Raw genomic sequence first — 18,936 nt, 5'->3', positions numbered from 1 at the left:
CAAAATATAACAATTCTAATTGCCTCACTAAGAATTGTCAGCATACCAAATCAACCTTGCCTATTTACCACTGCCATTTTGTTCCTTGTCTCAGAGCTATGTAAGAGAACACTCCCAAACTACTGTGAGAAAGGACTAGAAACAAAATTCCATTACTAGGCTGCTGTCATCTAAACAGCCTTTTTTTTTTTTTTCTGAGAATGTTCACAATCTTTCATATACTCTCACCCATAGCAGACTGCTTTTTAGAACTCGCCATCCTTTTTCAGGTATCATTTCCTTGCTGATGTCAGTAGATTGATGTCCTATTATTGTTTGCTTTACACATATTGCTTGAGTGATTGAACTAGTGCTATCTTCTATATAAGGTAAGATTCATGAGCTCTGTGACAGCAATTTCCCACCTAAGACCAGCCTTAGTTCAAATTTGAGATTGTGGGTATATTCCTGGTGGCTAAAGCAACTGAGATGCAACCTCTAGATAAATGGGATACAGCAAAGCCCTGTTCCAGTTGGACTACTACAACAGAAAAGTTTAAAGATGATACCTCATAATACAGGATATTTACAAAAAGTTTCTATGTGATAATTTTTAAACAGCCTAATGCAAAAGCAAAGAAATATAACTAAACATAAAACCAGAACAGAGAGATATCATTTATACAAGTATAGACAGGGCTTCCCTGGCTGCTTAGATGGTGAAGAATCTGCCTGCGATGCAGGAAGTGAAATGAAGTGAAGTCACTCAGTCGTGTCTGACTCTTTGCGACCCCGTGGACTGTGGCCCACTCAGGCTCCCCTGTCCATGGGATTCTCCAGGCAAGAATACTGGAGTGGGTTGCCATTTCCTTCTCCAGGGGATCTTCCCAACCCAGGGATCGAACCTGGGTCTCCTGCATTGCAGGCAGACGCATTGTCCTCTGAGCCACCAGGAGATGGGCTCAATTCCTGGGTCGGGAAGATCCTGTAGAGAAGGTAATGGCAACCAACTTCAGTATTCTTTCCGGGAGAATTCCATGGATAGCGAAGCTTGGCAGGCCACAGTCCATGGTGTCGCAAAGAGTCGGACGCAACTGAGCAACTAACACACACAGATAGAGCAACAGAGAGTTGTAATTCATACAAGTATAGATAGAGAATCAAAAGGCTTGTATAGGTCATATCCATATGGTCACTGGTGAATATGAAACTCAAACCCTCTCTTTTCTAATTTTTCCATTAATTAAATGGAACCATAACTCCACTCCCCTCCTAAGGATGTTGGAACGATTCATGATGCAATGCTTATGAAGAACCCAAATTTCTTTCAAGGAAACAGTCTATGTAAAACACAGTCTTATATTGTTCTATCCAACCATAACCACACTCTGCTTGTTGAAAACTCAACTTCTATACTCCCAAAAGGAGAAGCTAGCATTCTACTACTATACAATTTGTAGTTAGCTTACTCTGAGAAATAGGATGATATAAACAGATAGACAAACTTTAAAGTGTATCTTGAGATATATGATATCTCCTCAATTTTACCTCTTTCCTTCTACAGATTGCCTACATAAATATTATTTTTAACAACAAAAACTTATTTTTAATTAGTGCCCTACTTTCATTGTCTCTAATTGCAGAGTTATGGGCAATATCAAATATCAATCAAGAATGCTTTGGAAAATCACTATTCTCACTTGGCTGAGAAAGAGATGTTAGTGAATAAAATGAGGGTAAGGCGCATGGAAAAAGAAAAGCTCTTATCTTGATAAGGGTGAAACCTGTTTAGAATAAGAAAACTAAAACCCACATCACCTCAGCTGGGGGATGGAAACAGCAGAGAAAGAGACATGGTTGGTTCCAGATTCTTGCCCCACAGCTGTGTTTTGAATTGCACCATGGGTCTGATGTCACATCATCTGACTACATGGTCTCATGGTTCTCCTCTCTACCCTCAGGAGTTCCTGGTCATAGTGTTTGCCTACATTTAACAGGTTAGGGCCAGTACTATATGGGTCACTGTTCTGTCCTGACTTTTAGAAACTTTTTTAAGGGAAAATTTGGAATCTTCTTACAATGAAAACTGCACTGGAAAAGGTAGCATAAATATGATTTCATTTTTTAAAAATCTCAGTTAAATATTGTCCTAATAGGAAGCCCTCTTTCCCCAAACTTGAAGCTGGAACGATAAAAAGCATTTGTATAGATGCCAAACAAATTGGCAGTTCACACTCCATTGATTTTGTTAATAACTTATTGAACTCATAGTAAGGATTATGCTTCTTTACTCAAGAAATACAAAGATGATTTAGCTAAAATCTTGCTCTGAAGATTATATTGCATCAGTACAGGTGGCAGCAGGGAGGAGAATAAAAACCTGAAATAGCACAAAAGTCAATATAATCAGGTAAGTATCAATGAGAAGTACAAACTGCATTGGGGTTAATGAGGAAGAAAATATATTTGATTGAGGCATACTGCTGCTGTGCAATCCCATAGATGGCAGCCCACCAGGCTTCTCCATCCCTGGGATTCTCCAGGCAAGAACTCTGCACTGGGTTGCCATTTCCTTCTCCAATACATGAAAGTGAAAAGTGAAAGTGAAGTTGCTCAGTCATGTCTGACTCTTAGTGATCACATGCACTGCAGCCTACCAGGCTCCTCCGTCCATGGGAGTTTCCAGGCAAGAGTACTGGAGTGGGTCACCAGTACCTTCTCCAGATTAAGATATAAAGAAAGTCTTAATGGAGAATGTGATGTTTGAGATGGACTTTGAAATATGGTTGGAATTTGATGAAAAAAAAGTAACAGAAAACAGGAAAAATTGACACAAATGTAGGAAGGAGAAATTTTTATGGTAGATTCAGAGAACAGCAAGTAGCTAAATTTAAATGAAGTGTGGAATTCTTATACTGGAATAAAGGATGTTGTATAAAAATAGTGGAGACTAGATCAGGAAGGGCCTTGAAGGTCACAATGAGGAGTAAGAACCTAATTAAAGTGTTAGTTGCTCAGTCGTGTCCAACTCTTTGTTAACCCCATGGGCTGTAGCCTGCCAGGCTCCTCTGTCCATAGAATTCTCCAGGCAAGAATACTGGAGTGGGTTGCCATTTCCTTCCCAAACTTAATTAAAGGGACCCTCAAAGGAGGAGATACTTTAAAATTAAACTAAAAGGAGCTTTCAAGGTTTTTGATCAAGAAAGCAACATGATTTGACCTATGCTTTAGGATAAATTTGTATGCAGGCCAAGAAGCAACAGTTAGAACTGGACATGGAACAACAGACTGGTTCCAAATAGGGTAAAGAGTACATCAAGTCTATATATTGTCACCCTGTTTATTTAACTTACATGCAGAGTACATCATGAGAAATGCCAGGCTGGATGAAACACAGGCTGGAGTCAAGATTGCTGGGGGAAATATCAATAATCTCAGATACACAGATGACACCACCCTTAGGGCAGAAAGCAAAGAGGAACTAAAGAGCCTGTTGATCAAAGAGAAAGAGGAGAGAGAAAAAGTTGGCTTAAAACTCAACATTCAGAAAACTCAGATCATAGCATCCGGTTCCATCACTTCATGGCAAATAGATGGGGAAACAATGGAAACAGTGACAGACTTTATTTTGGGGGGCTCCAAAATCACTGCAGATGGTGACTACAGCCACGAAATTAAAAGAGACTTGCTCCTTGGAAGAAAAGCTATGACCAACTTAGATACCATATTAAAAAGCAGAGACATTACTTTGCCAATAAAGGTCCATCTAGTCATACCTATGGTTTCTCCCGAGAGTTGGACTATAAAGAAAGCTGAGTGCTGAAGAATTGATGCTTTTGAATTGTGGTGTTGGCGAAGACTCTTGAGAGACACTTGGACTACAAGGAGATCCAACCAGTCCATCCTAAAGGAAATCAGTCCTGAATGTTCATTGGAAGGACTGATGCTGAAGCTGAACCTCCAATACTTTGGCCACCTGATGTGAAGAACTGACTCATTGCAAAAGACCCTGATGCTGGGAAAGACTGAAGGCAGGAGGAGAAGGGGATGACAGGATGGGATGGTTGGATGGCATTACCGATGGACATGAGTTTGAGTAGGCTCCAGGAGTTGGTGATAGACAGGGAAGCCTGGCGTGCTGCAGTCCATGGTGTCACAAAGAGTTTGACATGACTGAGCAACTGAACTGAACTGAACTGAACTTAGGAGTTGTATAGACTGATTATATAAGGGGTACCAGTGAGAAGAGGAGCAGATATTCTAAGAAATAATGAGAGCCTATACCTGGGCATGGCAGCAGGCATGCAAAGGAGAAAGAAAAATCAGAGCTAAAGTCATGAATTAGGAACAACTGGGAATAAATTAAGAATGCAGTGGAAGACCTGATTTGAAGGAGAAGGTGACAGCTTCAGCTGGGGACATATTGGCAGATTCCTTGTTTTCTGGAATGTCACTAGGATCATGCCCAAAGGGCTGTAGAGTCTGTATTACTTGTGTCCATTTGGTAACTTACTGAAAAAGAAAAAACAAAGATAACTTGAGTTCATATGAATAGCAAGGGCAACAATGGAGAGTACAAAAGGACAGAAGATTCCAGATAGACATGACATGCAAATTTTTTAAATGAAAATTAAACTATCTTTATTTTTACATGAATCCCTGGAAAACATTCACTATTTGGTGATAAGATAAAACAATAAAATAATTCAGCAAGATATCAGAATATAAAATTAACATGTAAAATTCAACAGTCTTCAAATATACAAACTATAATCAATGAGAAAAAATAATGTTTTGCAAAGTCACAAAAAAGATAAAGTAATTAGGAGTAAATTTAACAAGCAGCATGAGAGACTCTTACATGAGAAAAATTTTAGCATTTTAAACTTCTCTTGAAAGACATGAAAATGGACATCAAAAAATGAATTTTATTTTCTCTTGAATAGGATGGCTCAATACTACAAATATATTGATTAGCTCTCCTTAACTTATTATATAAATTAAAGTGAAAAGAGCAAAACATAAATACTTGGTTGGCCAAAAAGTTTTTTCAGGTTTTCTCCATAATATTTTTTGGAAAAACTCAAACTTTTTGACAACCCAATAGTTCACACACACACAGTAGAAAGGGACACAAACAGATAAACATATGCAAAGATGTTCAACTTTTACTGCAATAAAAAGAAAAAAAGCACACGTCAACACTATACTAATTCTATACTGACATTCTCACCTATCAGATTGGCACAAATTCAAGGGATGACAACACATTCTCTCACACCTTGGTGGGAATGGAAAACAAGATAAACCCCATAAAGGAGAATTTAGCAATCTTTAACAAAATTACATATGCATTTACCCTTTGATCCAACAATTCCATTTCTAGGAATTTATCTCAGAGACATATCTTCAGAAATCCAAAACAACATGTGCACAAGCTTATTCACTGTTAAATTATTTGTATTATCAAAACACTGGAAACACCCTAAATGCTCATCCCTAACGGGGCAGTAAACTGTGGAACAGACACACAACAGAGTAACGAGCAGCTGTAAAAAGTGAAGATATCTATGAATTGTTTTGAAGTGATATCACCACAGGATATATTTTAAATGAAGAAATCGAGTTGCAGAAAGAATGTATAATATGCTATGATTTGTGTAAGAAAGATAAACCAGAAATTAACAAAAACAGTATCCTGAGCAAGAACAGAGTGGCAGGTTTGAGAATGGAAATGAGACTTTACAGAATATTTTTTATGAAGTTTTTACTTTTGAATGATGCAGATGCTTTATTTATTCACAAATTAAATTTAATTTTAAAATGATAAAAGAAAAACAAAATGCTAAGGTTGAACACAAATAAAAAGACATCAATATCAAATATAGAATATAACTATATCAAATGGATAATACAACAGCATAATAAGCTTAATTTAAGTAGCTTTTGAAACCAGTCCTCCGGCTGTATGTTCCACCTTGTGAAGTGGCTCTCAATTGACGGTGACTTTCACCCTGCCCCCCGGAGGACATTTGATGATGTTTACATTCATCTCTCACTGCCACACTGGGGTTGAGGAGGGAGTACTGGTATCTAATATCTAGAGCCCAGGGATGGTGCAAAACATTTAACAGTGCACAGGACAACTCCTCCAACACAGAATTATCCAGCCCCAAATATAAAGAATGTTCAGCTTGGGAAACCCTATTTTAGTGGGAAATAGTCTAGGGACCAAAAAACAATAAATTATGAAGAAATTTTAAACTTCACTGTAGATTTGTTGTTGGGAGAGGCACGGATACAATAATTCTTTTAAAACATTTGTGAATACCATGGGATAGAGAGAATGAAATTTATTAATAGTGTTCAGAATCACAGTTCTCACTGTGGCAGAAGAAAGGTACTAACATGGAGAAGGGAAAGGTAAGGAACTCTGAGATTGCTTAATCTGAACTTCTGCTTTAGCAAGAAGGAAAAAAAGGTATCCCACTTTTCCTACTGAAAGGGCCTGAAGTGATGACACTTCAACAGCAATATGCATACTTGGCACCCAGATCACAGTTTCTCTAAAGACCATTATTCACAGGAAAGAACTGGGGCTCCTTGAAGAAGCTGCTGACTCAAGCACTGGGGGACAAGATGAACCAGAACATCTAGCTGTGCCCGCAAGCAAGGAAGGGCTCAAAGACCAATGGGGATATATTTCAAAGAACACAGGAGCCATCTTGAAGGAGCTCATATAGGCCGAATTTGGAAAAATTTAAACATGAAAAAGAATAACGATGTAAATGGATTATAATGGCATTGAATCAAACAAGAATCTATGAATCAATATTGTTACTCCAAAACATGGGGGAGTAGAGAAAGCTCCCTTTCACAGAAGAATATCAGCTACAACAGACATATTAACATTAGAAAATCATCATTTTGCAGCCACCAATGTAATAACTGATTCAGGCAAGATCAGAAGTAGATGTTAACACCTTTGGGGAAAAGAGAAGGTCCAAACAATCTAAAACTGCTAGCCCGCATATTTATTAGTTACAAGGGGAAAAAAATCCCTTTGCTATTATACTGTTCACTTTGAATTGTCCTTTGCTATTGTGCTATTCAAATTCATTTTAAAGTGTGCAATTGGTCATACTTCAACTTAACCAAATAATTAAGTTTTACATCACCAGTGTTGGGACAAACTGACATTACATGCCTTTTGATAAGATGCAGTGAGAAGTAATGATAGGATGCAATGAGAAGTCCCTTGGACTGCAAGGAGATCCAACAGGTCCATCCTAAAGGAGATCGGTCCTGGATGATCATTGGAAGGACTGATGTTGAAGCTGAAACTCCAATACTTTGGCCACCTGATGCAAAGAACTGACTCATTTGAAAAGACCCTGATGCCGGGAAAGATTGAGGGCAGGAGGAGAAGGACACGACAGAGGATGAGACGGTTGGATGGCATCACCAACTCAATGGACATGAGTTTGGGTAAGCTCTGGGAGTTGATGATGGACAGGGATGCCGGGCGTGCTGCGGTTCACGGGGTTGCAGAGAGTTGGACATGACTGAGCGACTGAACTGAACTGAATGAGAAGTAAACAGTATCACCTATGTAGTAGATATACATGACCCCCCCGCCCCTGCCCTACCACCAGGCAACATAATGCAGGCTAATGGGCTCTGGGTCAGATCCACTCTGGTTTCTATCTCACCAAGAGGAAATACACAAAGGAATATAAAAGGCTAGAGAAAGAAACATGATGGAATATTATAATCATCTTTCATTTGTTCTTGAATTTTTAAAAGAGTTTTCCAGGACATTATTGGGACAAAGAATCTAATGCAAGAGACCCTGATTCGATTCCTGGGTCAGGAAGATATGCTGGAGAAGGGATAAGCTACCCACTCCAGTATTCTTGGGCTTCCCTGGTGGCTCAAATGGTAAAGAATCTGCCTGCAATTCAGGAGACCTGGGTTTGATCCCTGGGTTGGGAAGATCCCCTGGAGAAAGGAACAGCTACCCACTTCAGTATTCTGGCCTGGAGAATTCTATGGACTATATAGTCCATGGAGTCGCAAAGAGTCAGACACTCGACTGAGTGACTTTCACTTTCATTGCGACAACAGTAAATTTTAATATGGATTGTTACATACTATATTTATGTTAAATCTCTTTCTTACAAAAAAATAGTATTTGGTTTTGTAGAGAAGTGTTCTTGTTTCTAGGAACTATATGCTGAAGTATTCAGGGATGAGCTGTAATGATGACTACAACCTACTTCTAGGAGGTTCTACATATACAGTGGGATAGATAAAATAGATGTGGTAAAAACTTAATACCTGGTACCTCTAGGTAAGAGGCATACTCTATCAACTTTTCCACAAATTTAAGGTGTTTTATCTTTTTTTAAAGTGTTGAAAATGGACTTGTTTAAATCAATAATCAGGAAACAATATATTATTTGGAAAACTAGTCAATGGGAGAAATCAAGCATTTATTCTGTCTTCTTTCAGTTCAGTTCAGTCGCTCAGTCGTGTCCAACTCTTTGACACCCCATGAATCGCAGCACGCCAGGTCTCCCTGTCCATCACCATCTCACAGAGTTCATTCAAACTCATGTCCACCGAGTCGGTGATGCCATCCAGCCATCTTATCCTCTGTTGTCCCCTTCTCCTCCTGCCCCCAATCCCTCCCAGCATCAGTCTTTTCCAATGAGTCAACTCTTCACATCAGGTGGCCAAAGTACTGGAGTTTCAGCTTCAGCATCAGTCCTTCCAGTTAACACCCAGGACTGATCTCCTTTAGGATGGACTGGCTGGATCTCCTTGCAGTCCAAGGGACTCTCAAGGGTTTTCTCCAACACCACAGTTCAAAAGCATCAATTCTTCAGTGCTCAGCTTTCTTCACAGTCCAACTCTCACATCCATACATGACCACTGGAAAAACCATAGCCTTGACTAGACAGACCTTCGTTGGCAAAATCATATCTCTGTTTTCAATATGCTATCTAGGTTGGTCATAACTTTCCTTCCAAAGAGTAAGTGTCTTTTAATTTCATGGCTGCAGTCACCATCTGCAGTGATTTGGGAGTCCCCCCAAAAAATAAAAGTCTGACACTGTTTCTACTGTTTCCCCATCTATTTCTCGTGAAGTGATGGGACCGGATGCCATGATCTTCATTTTCTGAATGTTGAGCTTTAAGCCAGCTTTTTCACTCTCCTCTTTCACTTTCATCAAGAGGCTTTAAAAGAACTGTAAATCATAGTAAACAAGCAGTTCATAGGGAAGTTTCTCCTCATAGAAGTCTTCTGTATAACAGAGGTAGTAGAGTAGGACCATTTATAACCTTGAATGAGTGAGTGGATCTAGGCATAATCATGAATGACAGCCAATATGCTGAAAAAGAGAAATATCAGAAAGCGTATACCTCCTGTAGGAAGTAGACATCAGCATTTATGAAGTACTCTTGCCAAAATCAAACACACAAACAAAAAGCTTGAATCTGACCAACTTTCTAGATCTATCAAAATACAAGAAAAACAGGAAACAGGGGAACAAGGGGAACATCATTGTGAAGATGCAATCATCCACACTGGGGAAGAATCTCCCAGGAAACCCACAGGACAATCCAGTTAATCAAATCACTAGCGGGAAAATTGTGGAGGAGAGCTATAGAGTAAAAGAAACATACAAGACCTAGGAACCTATTGCAATTTATGGACCTTATTTGTAATTACATTTCATTCAAACAAACTCATGGGGAAAAGAATATGAGTAACAACTGGGAAACATAAACATGGCTGGGATGATTAATAATGTTGAGGAATTATTTTTTGCTATTTTTAGATACAGTAATGGTATTTTACTTATGTGTCTTTAAAGAGTTCTTATCGTTTAGAGACATACCTTGAAATATTTATGGGTGAAATAATGTGATGCAGGAGATTTACTTCCAAATAATATAGAAAGAGGTGTAGAGGAACAAGAGTATCTATGGATTCATATTTATTGATGCTACGTAAAACTACATTATACTAATCTCTTTACTATGAAAACAATTAGATATTTGGCTTTTTCCAAAATAAAAGATTAATTGAAAAAAATAAAACAAAAAAAGCCTGGGAGAAAAAAAGCAGAAGGTGGCAGACCCTGCCTTTCTCCCCAGCATTAATTGAACTCCTGCCATGAACCACTTCCTGCTAAAGCCTTTACCTATATTACCCCATGCAGTCCTCACCAAGTCACAGCATTACAAGAAGGGTATTACAGAGATTAAGTGCATATTCCCTGGTGTCAGACCTCCCAGGTTCAAATCTCTGTTCTGCCACCACCTGTTGAGCCAATTAGTTTTAATTTCCTTACCGCTAAAATGGGGATGACAATAATATTATCTACCTCATAGGGCTGTAGTGAGGGTTAAACGACTAATTATTTTAAGCACACTGCTTAGGACACTCCCTAACACATAAAGACACAGTATAAATATTAGTGCTTATTATTAAAAAGACATACAACTGGCATAGAATCTAAAGTTTGGCTGACCCAGAGCTCATCATCCCATTAAGAAAGTGACTAACATGGTCATGAGTAGAGGTAAAATTTTGCTTTTGCCATTGATTATAAACTAAAATCCCTGAATAATTAAAGGAGTAAGGGCCAAATGAAGACATGACATAGAAAATATTCCGAGGACTTCCATCTTCTGCTTAGAAAGTTAGAAAGAGGGTTTCTTTCATCCTAACAAGGAAAAGCTGGATAATATACAAAATCACAGTGATGAAGGAATGGAGATTACAGTGAAATCAGCTAGCCTGAAATCTAAGAAAAGTGCTTCCAAATAAAGAAGGGACATGAATACTACCTCATCTTGGGCCAGTCATAGGAGGAAGACATACAATTAGGAAAGAAGAACTCAGCTAACAGATTTAATGAATTTAAAATGCTGAGTATGTGATAGCTTACATACAGAAGAGCTGTATGCATGTGATAGCTTAAATACAGAAGCCTTGGGAGTCACAGACACTGAGAGTCCACAGGCACTCTTATACTCTTTTCCATGGACCTCACTAGGTGACAACGTGAAAGACTGGAGTCAGGGCAGGAGTCTATGACGGCTTTCCCCATGGAGCGTGTCTGGAGAAGAGGAGTAGTTGCAACTTGTGGAAAGGCAGGAAGCATGGGAGAGGCACTGCAAATTATGCCGAGCCCAGACCTTTGGAGAGTACCATTTCTGGAGCAGGGGCATATCTCTGAGGAAACCCCACCCTCTAAATCTGAAGTTGTTGTTCAGTCACCAAGTCATGTCCGACTTTGAGATCCCATGGACTGTAGCATTCCAGGCCTCCCTGTCCCTCACCATCTCCCGGAGCTTGCCCAAGTTCCTGTCCATTGAATTGGTGATGCCATTCAACCACCTCATCCTCTGTCACTCTCTTCTCCTTCTGCCTTCAGTCTTTCCCAGTATCGGGGTCTTTGCCAATGAGTCGGCTGTTCACACCAGGTGGCCAAGGTATTGGAGCTTCAGCTTCAGCATCAGTCTTTCCAATGAGTATTCAGAGTTAATTTCCTTTAGGATTGACTGGTTTGATCTCCTTGTTGTTCAGGGGACTCTCAAAAGTCTTCTCCAGCACCACAGTTCAAAAGCATCAATTCTTCAGCACTCTGCCTTCATTATGGTCCAACTCTCACATCTGTATGTGACGACTGAAGTATCTGAAGTATGTGCATCATTTTTGAGTACTCTATGCCAAAGCCACTCTGGCCACCTTGGGCATATCTTAAATTGCATTAAAGTATCAGCATCAGAGCTTCAGACATGTAAGAAAGAAAGAAATGTAGGAGTTAATAGAATCTTATATAGTAACTTAAGTGAACATTCATTTATTCAGTCATGCAATACTTATTTACTAATCTGGGTCTGCAACAAATACTATGGATTTAATGGTTAAAATAGATAACAGATACAGCTGCTGTCCTCACAAGTTTACTAACCAGGGGTGATGCACAGAGGTTTACTACCAAGTCAACTGGGAGGAAGAAGATGCCAAGTGGGGCAGGATGGAATCTAGGCTGATAGATCTGTCAGGGTAATCCATGATTACAGCAGAAGAATGAGAACATGCTGGTTCGTGTGTACTTGTTGAGAGGGAGGGAGAGGGTACCCACTCCAGCGTTCTTGCCTGGAGAATCCCAGGGATGGGGGCTGCTGTCTATGGGATCGCACAGAGTCGGACACGACTGAAGTGACTTAGCAGCAGCAGCAGCAGCAGCAGGGAGAGGGTGGTGGTGTTGATCCTAGAAGGCAAAGGAGAAAAGATCGTCTAATCTAAGAGTTACCAACCAGAGTAGAGTCATAGATGGACTGACCTCAAGAATGCAAAGCAAGAAGGGAGATGGAGACTCCCAGGAATAGAAAAGGCTGAGCCAAAAATGATAGTCATGAACACACCAAGGCTGAGCCACAGAGGAGACCTTATAGACACCCATAAGGGTGAAAACACTGCTTAAGAAGCATCTCTTATAGCCTTATTAGCTTTTCCTGCTATAGAGTAATAAGGAAATGTGGTGCTATTTCTTTTACCTTAAAAATCAAGACATGCGTGCATGCTAATCACTTCAGTCATGTTCAACTTTGTGTGACCTTATGACTGTAGCCCACCAGGTTCCTCTGTCCATGGATTTCTCCAGGCAAGAATACTGGAGTGGGTTCCCGTGCCCTCCTCCAGGGAAAAATCAAGATAGCTATAAATAATAGCTTCAGTCCTTTAACTTCAACACTGAGAAACACGGAAGACTTTGATTCTTCTCCTACTAGTTCACCAATGACTAGAAATGACATCATCTCCTCTACCTACATTGCCAAGATTCCAGAGTCAGAATCACTTTGGTCAGTGGTGCTGCTTCTTGAGATTATGGTCATAATATAACATCCTTACAAATACAACCTAAATTTGCCTATTTTTATAGACTCATTGTTCCAGAAGAATGTTCAACAAATCATTTCTAGCTGTCCTTTGACTTTATATGGAAAAGGAAATGGCAACCCACTCCAGTACTCTTGCCTGGAGAATCCCATGGATGGAGGAGCCTGGTGGGCTACAGTCCATGGGGTCACAAAGAGTCGGACACGACTGAGCGACTTCCCTTTTGACTTTACAGTTGATAAATATTTAAGGCAAGACTATTATATACAATAGATCTACTGATGGATGTATGTGATAGACTGATACTGCCAATGACGTAGTCTGGTCAAACAAACAAACAAACAAACAACCTTAATCTGATCAAGTCTCTAGATCTAACTACCACTTTACAGAAAACTCAAAGTTCAAAGGACTATACTAATTTATGCTCCTGTTCAGTTCAGTTCAGTCACTCAGTCGTGTCCGACTCTTTGCAACCCCATGAACTGCAGGACACCAGGCCTCCCTGTCCATCACCATCTCACAGAGTTCACTCAAACTCACGTCCATCAAGTCAGTAATGCCATCCAGCCATCTCATCCTCTGTTGTCCCCTTTTTCTCCTGCCCCCAATCCCTCCCAGCCTCAGAATCTTTTCCAATGAGTCAACTCTTCTCATGAGGTGGCCAAAGTACTGGAGTTTCAGCTTTAGCATCATTCCTTCCAAAGAACACCCAGGACTGATCTCCTTTAGAATGAACTGAAGTTACATCTATTGTATTGCATGGTGGAAATTATATACTACTGGACATCTCTTGCCAAATTTGTCTTCTGTGACCTCATGCTGATAGCTTGAAATTGTCTGTAGTAGGAGTATCTACACCACAGAAAATGACAAGTGCTACAAACTAGGGTTTTCATTTCCTGAGCACCTGTTGCTAAACATTCACTAACACACCACTGCCTTACCTTAGTCCCCCAAATGCTCACAGTCAGCAACACTCAATACAAGCAGAAATATGCCAGAGGGGAAGCTGGAGAGGAAAGAGGCAGTGGTCATAAGTGACTGCAGTTAAACATCTTATTTTGTAATCTTAGAAAGACATAAGGCCACCACTAGAACCATGTAAGTAAGGAGCCCTAAAATATAATCACTAGTTTTTCAGTCTGCTTGGCTCATTCAAGTCTTGTTCAAATGTCATCTAATCAGAAAGTCCTTCTCTAACCATGCTAGCCAATCACTTTCTTTCTCCTTAATTGTTCTGTTTCTCTTCAGAGTACCACCAAGCATTATATTATCTATTCATAATGAACGTAGGTTCTATGAACACAGATTCTGTTTTTTTCAGCACAGTATCCTAGCACTAAGCACAGTACCTGAGATATGCTCAAGAAACATGGGGTGAATGAACTAAAGATCATGTGCAATAGCGTGGAAGGATGTCTATCAGTTCCATGTCTATCAATAATTATAGGGAATGAATTACACACTATAGAAAGATACTTGGTCAATCCTCATTATCCACAGATTCTGCATTTGCAGATTTTCTGCCTATAACCCCACAGTCAATACTTGCAGCACTTTGACAATCATTCACAGATATGCACAGAGTAGCAAACATATTTGAGTCACTCAATGTGCATGTTCCCAGCTGAGGCTGAACAAGGTGACTTCCTTCTCATACCAGTTCTCATACTATAAATACGTGTTCGTCTCTGGTCTATTTGCTGCCATGGCTTTTGCATTTGATTTTTCTGTTTAAAATGGCCACCAAACATACTGCAAAAGGGCTGCCTGGTATTCTTAAGCATAAGAAGTCTGTGTTTTTCAAAGAAAATACCTGGATATTTTAGATAAGCTTTGTTCAGGTATGAGTCACAGTGCTGTTGGCCGAGGTTAGTGAATTAACTATATATATTAACTTTGGTATCTTTAAACAGAAATACCTATAAACCAATACTTATTGATCAGTTGACAAAAGTGTTGTGACCAGAGGCTCATAGGAACCTATCCCTATATTTTCTCTAGGAGCAGAGCTTCACTGATTCAGGATTCACAGCACCCTTATAGAATGTAACTATAGCAGGTAATGAGGATTGACCTCATAGAGTATGTCCCATTTGTTTTTAAAAATATATAATAGGTAGATAAAGATAGATATAAATTTGTTTATACATAGAAAAATATCTGAAAGTGTACGTGCTAAGTCATTTCAGTCGTGTCTGACTCTTTGCAGACCCTATGGACCATAGCCCACCAAGCTCCTCTGTCTATGGGGATTCTCCAGGCAAGAATAATGGAGCGGGTTGCCGTGCCCTCCTCAAGGGGATCTTCCCAACCCAGGAATCGAACCTGTGGCTCTGACGTCTCCTGCACTGGTGGGCAGGCTCTTTACCACTAGTGCCACCTGGGAAGTCCCCTGAACTTATAGTTTTGTATATATATACCAAACTATTTGCAGTGGTTGCATCTGGGGAGTGGAATTAAAGAAATATTAAAAAGTTTCACTATGTGCCCTTTTTGTCACATTTGCATTTTTCCCATTTTTTTTAAACAAGTAATTACTGTTCTGCTAATTTTTCAAACCTGTATTTTTTAACAAACTAAAACAATAAATTATTTTTAATAGCACTCATAAAGCTAAAAACTAGAGAAAAAGGTCATACAATTTGGAATTTGAGCATATTCATTTTAAAAGAAGTGTCAACAAGAAATTGAAAGCCTATAAAGAAATAAAATTAAAATAGACCAGAAAAGTGATAGAAGAGGCAAACTAGCATAAGAAAAGATCAACATTTCTTAACAAATTGCTAAGTAAATAAGAACACAAATAAATAACAAATATCTGTGAGGAGGAGCCCTTTTTTAAGCCAGCAATGATGCAAATGAAAGAGAACATGTAAAAAAAGAGAGTCATCAGGTTTGACCTAACTTATGTCATCAAAGGACCAAATCAGACAAACAAAACAAAACACAAAAGGCTTGAAGCAAACAAAACTAACTCATAATATGGTGAAAATAAATAAGCACAGAGCAAAGGAAATTTCTTAGGTTTGACTCTTTTCATATCCCACATTTAAGCAGCTAGAATATTTTTAAAGTAGCCTCCTATTTAACTGTTTCAAAAATATTGACCCTTTAATGAGAAATATGCTTTTTAAAATTTCCTCCAAAGAAAGAATACAGCATCAATGTTAGCTTAGTAATTCTCTATAAGAGCAGGTTATTTTTTGTACAGCATTGGGCAAAGAATAAAGAAGGATTGATGCTCATTTACTGCAGGCATAAGAGTTTCGGGGCAAACACAGGTAGATAGAGAAGCAAGACCTGGCACCCATGCCTAACATGAAGACTGAGAGGCAAAGGCTGTGCTCTGAGTTGAAATCATTCTTGTTTCATGAGCAGAAACTCATGAGGTAAGAAGAATTGGGGTGTTATTTCTCTTCTTTCTCATAGGTAGCAACAATACAGGTCAGCACTAGTTGGGCGTTAGAATAAGAAAAAGTTTAATACTATCATCCCCACCTCCTTGCATCTGCGTCCTTCCCCAGCACTACATCCCAGGATCTCCTTTGTCCATGGGGCTCCCTGTAAGATGTTACTTTTAAAAAGAAGTATGTGGATTGAATATTTGAACTGACAGATTCCCAATTAACCCAAATATAAGAAAATCTAGACAATTGGAAACCATTTTGGAGCCTTTTCCCTGGGAGGAAAAGAGGAGTTGGAGGAGTAATCTCCATGAGGAACCACTGCAAGAGGGAGGATGTCACAAGGGAAGACGCCTGTTTAGGACGCTGCAAAGGTTTTTTACCACCATCGACATGACTGACATACTTGACAGTCATCAACCAAAGAAGCCAGACAGCTAAAATCTGACCCCTAAATTCAATATATTACATCTTTGTATGACATATTGTTGTTGTTCTGTTGCCCGGTTCAGTTCAGTTCAGTCGCTCAGTCGTATCCGACTCTTTGCGACCCCATGAATCGCAGCACGCCAGGCCTCCCTGTCCATCACCAACTCCCGGAGTTCACTCAGACTCACGTTCATCAAGTCCGTGATGCCATCCAGCCATCTCACCCTCTGTCGTCCCCTTCTCCTCCTGCCCCCAATCCCTCCCAGCATCAGAATCTTTTCCAATGAGTCAACTCTTCGCATGACGTGGCCAAAGTACTGGAGTTTCAGCTTTAGCATCATTCCTTCCTAGTCTTGCTTAACTCTTTGCAACACCATGGATTGCAGCATGCCAGGCCTCTCTGTTCCTCACCATCTCCCAAAGTTTGCCCAAATTCATGTTCATTGCATCAGTGATGCCATCCAGCCATCTCATCCTCTGACGCTCTCTTCTCCTTCTGCCCTCAATCTTTTCCAACATCAGGGAGTCAGCTGTTCGCATCAGATGACCAAAATACTGGAGTTTCAGCTTCAGCTTCAGTTCTTCCAACAAGTATTCAGGATTGATTACCCTTAAGATTGACTGGTTTGATCTCCTTGCTGTCCAAGGGACTTTCAAGAGTCTTCTCTAGCACCATAGTTCAAAGGGATCAATTCTTTGGCACTCTGCCTTCTTTACAGTCCAGCTCTCACAACCATGCGTGACCACTGGGAAGACCACTGTGGTGATTTAGCTGCTAAATTGTGTCTGACTCTTGTGACCCCATGAACAGTAGCCTGCCAAGTTCCTCTGTCCCTGGGATTCTCCAGGCAAGAATACTGGAGTGGGTTGCCATTTCCTTCTCCAGGGGATCTTCCCAACCCAGGAATCAAACCCAGGTCTCCTGCTTTGCAGGTATATTCTTTACCAACTAAGAGGGAAGCCTGTAGCCTTGACTATACGGACCTTTGTCAGCAATGTCTCTGCTTTCAGCACACTGTCTAGGTTTGTCATAGCTTTCCTGCCAAGAAGCAAACATCTTCTGATTTCGTGGCTGCAGTCACCATCCATAGTCATTTTGGACCCCAAGAAGAGGAAATCTGTCACTACGTTCACCATTTCCCCTTCTATTTACCTTGAAGTAATGGAGCTGGATGACACGATCTTAGTTTTTTTTAATATTTAGTTTTAAGCCGGCTCTTTCAGTCTCCTCCTTCACCCTCATCATAAGGCTCTTTAGTTCCTCTTCGCTTTCTTCCATTAGAGTGGTATCATCCACATATCTGAGGTTGTTGATGTTTTTCCCGCCTATCTTGATTTGAGCTAGTAATGCATCCAGCCTAGCATTTCTCATGATGTGCTCAGCATACAGATTAAACAAACAGGGTGACAATAGACAGCCTTGTCATTCTCCTTTCTTAATCTTGAACCAATCAGTTGTTCCATACAGGGTTCCAACTATTGCTTCCTTCCATCATACAGGTTTCTCAGGAGACAGGTAAGATGGTCTGGTATTCCCATCTCTTCAAGAGCTTTCCACAGTTTGTTATGATCCACACAGTCAAAGGCTTTGGCATAGTCGATGAAACAGTGAGTGAAGTCACTCAGTCGTGTCCAACTCTTTGCGACCCCATGGACTGTAGCCTACCAGGTTCCTCCATCCATGGGATTTTCCAGGCAAGAGTACTAGAGTGGGTTGCTATTTCCTTCTCCAGGAGATCTTCCCGACCCAGGGATTGAACCCAGGTTTCCCGCGTTGTAGACAGACACTTCACCGATGAAACAGAGGTAGATGTTTTTCTGGGCTTTCTCTATGATCCAGTGAATGTTGGCAATTTGATCTCTGGTTCCTCTTACAGAATAGAAACTGGGAATCTTCGATGAGACATTGTTCCAAAAGAGTCACAGGTAGCATGAGAATATGCCTGATCAATGGATATGAAATTGTACTGTATTTCTTTCCCAAGTATGTTTCTTTCCTTAAACAGGAAACATTTCTTTCATTAAAAAAAAAAGTTTGCAGGGCATTTATTGATCCTTCAGTGTGAACATTTACATAATGTTTGAGAATAAAATTTGAGCTTATAAGGAGAGAAAAAGATCACTACACAAGCTAATCTTATGCCAAGCCTGCAGTCAAGCTAATTGAATTTTAAGTACAGTGGTGAGTTCCTCG

This window comes from Capra hircus, chromosome 9, assembly GCF_001704415.2.
Source record: "Capra hircus breed San Clemente chromosome 9, ASM170441v1, whole genome shotgun sequence".
Classification (NCBI taxonomy): domain Eukaryota; kingdom Metazoa; phylum Chordata; class Mammalia; order Artiodactyla; family Bovidae; genus Capra; species Capra hircus.
This window is presented reverse-complemented; position numbering follows the sequence as displayed.